We start from the raw sequence: 4,502 nt of genomic DNA, 5'->3' as shown, positions 1-4,502 counted from the left end.
ACCTGGCTGGCTCCAGAGCTCACAGTCATTCACCCCATTTCCCTACCTCTTGGTGTTGAGTTGAGAGTTGCTTCAGCATTTTACACAGACCAAGGCCAGTATAAAGAGGTCAATACAACTGTGCATTAATTAGCAGTTTTAGGTTGTAGGAAACAAAGGTACAGTCAGGTTGCCTGAATTGATGGGGATCTACACTAATAAAAGAGAAAGATGCAAATTGACCATACCTTCGCGATGCCCACCAGCCAGTCAGGAGTGAGTATGCAAATTAACCTCCTCACCTCAGTGGAGACTGACAGCAGGAAGGAGGCTGCTCCCAACATGGCTTGGCCTGCTTGGCCATAGCCGCGGCTACCCAGGAGCAGACAAGCGCGGCCTGTAGGCAGCTCCCAGTGCAGCTTGCTTGGCTGTCGCCGCCGCAACTCGGGAGAAGGCAAACGCAACCCGCAGGCAGCTCCCAGGATGGCCCACGGTGACCCGGGAGCAGGCAAGCGCTCCCACAGGCAGCTCCCAACATGGCCTTCTTGGCCATCACTGTGGTGACCCGGGAGCAGGCAAGCGCGTCCGCAGGCAGCTCCCAGCATGGCCTGTGGTGACCTGGGAGCAGGGAAGTGGGGCCTGCAGGCAGCTCCCAGCATGGCCTGCTTGGCAGTCGCTGCGGTGTGGAACAGGCAGGCCCCACGGAGAGCAGAGCACCACAGGGAGTGGGCCTAAGCCGTCAGTAGGACATCCCCGAGGGCTCCCAGATTGGAGAGGGTGCAGGTCAGGTTGAGGGGGACACACACACACACAAACACACACACACACACACCGTGCATGGATTTTGTGCACCGGGCCTCTAGTTTATTATAAGGACAGAGAAGCAAGAAAAGAGTCCTACCAATGTCAACATCAGGTTTTGTGAAGAACTGGAAACTTACTCAGAATACCACAGTATTCCAGTGAAAGACCGAATCTCTTGCTAACATTCTTGGGTCTTGGCTTCTCTCTGCCTCTGTCCAAATCCATTACTGACTAATTGCCTCCTGGCTTCTATCTACATAAGACTCCTACTATCTGCCTTCTCTCAGCATTTGGTTTCTACACATCTTTGTTGTCTGTATGATTAGCATGCTGAGTTACAATCCATAGGCAACTGAATTGGCTAGATTGGACACTCTCCAATACAGACTGGGTCTAGTAGCAGAATTTTCTGCCAGGCTCCCTCATAAGACACTGGCCTTCCTTACGTTTAGCTGTTTTTGGAACAGACTCCATCACTGGTTGGCTGCTTCAGACAGTGTTATAAGATCATATGACCCACATAATCATATGATAGCAAGATTTGTTTATGTCACTAAGTGCATTTACACTCATTCATTCACCAAATATTCATTGGTGTGCTAGACAATGTTCTTGGCATTTAGAGTTCATTCGTGAAAAAAAAAAGATAAAGATTCCTGCTGTCATGGAATTTACATTCTAGCTGAGGAAGGTAGACAATAACTAAGAAGTGTAATAAGTAAAGTATAAAGTTTGTTAGAAGGTGATAAGGGCTATGGAGAAGAAATTAAAGTAAAAGGATTGAGAGTGTTGCTAAAGTAGAAAAACAACTCACAATTTTACACGGTGTGATGAGCCTCATCAAGAAGGTGAGATTTGTGCAAAGCCATAAAGGAGGAGAGGGAGTTAGCTAAGAAGGAGCTGGAGGAAGAGCATTCAGGCATATGGAACAGCTAGAGCAAAAGCTATAAGCCTGGCATATTTGAGGAACAAGGAGGTTAGAATGGCTAGAGCAGAATGAGGAAGAGGGAGAGAAGCAGGGAATGCAGCTGAAGGGTCTGATCAGGTTGCAGTTTGTAGGCCTTTGCAAGGATTATGGCTTTTACCCCAAAGAAACAGGAGTCATCACAGGGTTTTAGCAAAGAAGTGACATGATTTTACTTACCTTCTAAGAATACTCTGGATGTTGGATTGCAAGTAGACTGTTAAGAGCCAAGTGTGGAAACTGGGAGTCCTGTTAGCAGGCTATTGCAATGCTCCAAACAAGAAATGATGGTTATTTGTGACTAGGTGATAGGAGTAGAGGTGGTGATAAGTGGCTAATTTTGGATATATCTTAAATCTAGAACCAAAAAGTATTTGCTCACACATTGGATGTATTGATTGAGAAAGGTTAAAGTCAAAGATAATTCCAAGGTTTTTGACCTGAGAAATTGGTAGGATGGAGTTACCATTGATCATGATGAGGAAGGGGTGCTGGGAATATCAAGTTTAGTTTTGGCTAAATTGAGTTTGACATGAATATAAACATTTAAGGGGACATGCTGAGTAGGCAGTTGGATATGTGAGTTTGGTGTTTGCAAGGGAGTTCTGGATTTAAAATAAACATTTAGAGCTATAGGAATGTAGACAGTATTTAAAGCCATGAGACTCAGTAAGATCATTAAGATAGCAAAGGTAGACAGGGAAGAGAAGAGGGACAAGGACTGAACCCTAGGGTGTTCCAACATTAAGGGCTTACATAGAAGAGCAAAATGTAGCAAAGGACACAGATGAGTCACTGGTGATCTAGAAGAAAAATACGAAGAGTGTGATGTCCTGGTAGGCAGGTGAAGAGAGTAATTTAAGAAGGAAACAGTGAGAAACTATATACAATTTCACTAATAGGTCAAGTAAGAACAGGACTAAGAACTGAACATTGATTAACAATGTGGAGGTCAGGTCATTGGTGACTGAATAAGAGCAGTTTTGAGCAGTGCACTCGGAGGTCCCGGATCTGTCTCTTGCTTCAACAGTGTTTGGACAGAACAGACCCAGGGACGCCCCTTCTTCCAGCCTCCAACCACTCTCCTGCGTCTCATCCAGTTACCACCTTCAGGACCACCTCCTGGATCAGCCAACACACCAGTTTTTTTTCTACCTTAACTCCTTGTTGCCCAACAACCATGAGCTCCCAAATTTGTCAGAATTATTCCATCGAGGTGGAGGCTGCGGTCAGTCACCTGGCCAACCTGCATCTTCAGGCCTCCACACCTACCTCTCTCTGGGCTACTTCGACCTTGACAATGTGGCTCTCGAGGGCGTGGGTCGCTTCTTCCGCAAGTTGGCAGACAAGAAGCGTGAGGGCGCTAAGCATCTCTTAAAGTTGCAAAACAAGTGTGGCAGCCGCATTCTCTTCCAAGACGTGCAGAAACTGTCCCAAGATGACTGGGGCAAAACTCAGGATGCCGCCCTGACTGGTTTGGCTCAGTGAATAGAGCATCAGCCTGCGGACTGAAGGGCCCCAGGTTAGATTCCGGTCAAGGGCATGTACCTTGGTTGTGGGCACATCCCCAGTGGGAAGTGTGCAGGAGGCAGCTGAATCAATGTTTCTCTTTCATCAATGTTTCTAACTCTCTATCCCACTCCCTTCCTTTCTGTAAAAAAATCAATAAAATATATTTAAAAAACAAACAAAAACAAAACCAAACCTCAGGATGCCTTGGAAGCCGCCCTGGCCTTGGAGAAGAACCTGAACCAGGCCCTTTTGGAGCTGCATGCCCTGGGTTCTACCTGTGCAGACCCTCATCTCTGCAACTTCCTGGAAAACCACTTCCTGGATGAGGAGGTGAAACTGATCTAGAAGATGGGCGACCCCCTGACTAACATCTGCAGGCTGGCCGTGCCCCAAGCTGCGCTGGGCGAGTATCTCTTCAAAAGGCTCACCCTCAAGCACGACTAGGAGCCCTTGGAGCCCAGAGGCCTTTCAGAGGCCTCTCTGCATCCCCCTGGTGTCTCTTTTACCTGAGCCTCTTCCTGAAACTACTAGCCATTCTTTTAACCACCCTGGAGCCCTCTCCCATGCATTGGAGTGGAGTGGTGGTGGATGCTTACTGGAATAGTTTTAAGAGATAGTAAGAAGAGAGGAATGACAGACAGAGAATATAGATAACTTTTTCAAGGAGACTTGCTATAAAGGGGAGCAAAGGACTCAGGTGTAAGTTGGTGGGGGAAGTCAAGTCAAGATAAAGTTTTACTTTTTTCTTTTTTCTAATATCAGAGAAGGATTTACATGTTAACATGCTGACGGGAATGATCTAGTAGAGAGGGAAAATGGATGGTATGGAAAAGAGAATTCAGGAGTGAAGTTCTGGAGAAGACAGAAGGGATGGGATCTGGTACCCATGTGGAGGGCATGCTTTTAGACAGGAACATGAGATGTTGATCCATTAATAGGTGGGAAAGTGGGGGATATGCTGTGGAAGTCTGCAGAAGGTCACTTCTGTGTGAAGTAGGGAGTGATATCATCATCTGAAAGGGAGGGTAGTGAGCATAGTGGTGGAGTTGTGGATTTCAGTAGATAAGAGAAGATTTGGAATAATCTTCTGGGAGGATGGGAAAGTGAATGGATTCTAGACAGTAAGGGATTCCATATGCAGCAAAGCCAGAACCTCTAAGGATAATAATTTATTTTTTATTTTTTTTTATTGCTTAATATTTTATTATTAGTCATGTGTGTGTGTGTGTGTGTGTGTGTGTGT

At 46.1% G+C, this 4,502-nt stretch overlaps 1 pseudogene; it reads left to right on the top strand.

The window, feature by feature from the left end:
- Window positions 1-2,927: 2,927 nt before the first annotated feature.
- Window positions 2,928-3,703, top strand: LOC102438589 (annotated as a pseudogene).
- Window positions 3,704-4,502: the final 799 nt, after the last annotated feature.

The sequence above is a fragment of the Myotis lucifugus genome, unplaced genomic scaffold (assembly GCF_000147115.1).
Source record: "Myotis lucifugus unplaced genomic scaffold, Myoluc2.0 scaffold_26, whole genome shotgun sequence".
NCBI classification, from domain to species: Eukaryota; Metazoa; Chordata; class Mammalia; order Chiroptera; family Vespertilionidae; genus Myotis; species Myotis lucifugus.
The sequence above is the reverse complement of the archived record's forward strand: the minus strand, read 5'-3'. Positions and strand labels throughout refer to the sequence as shown.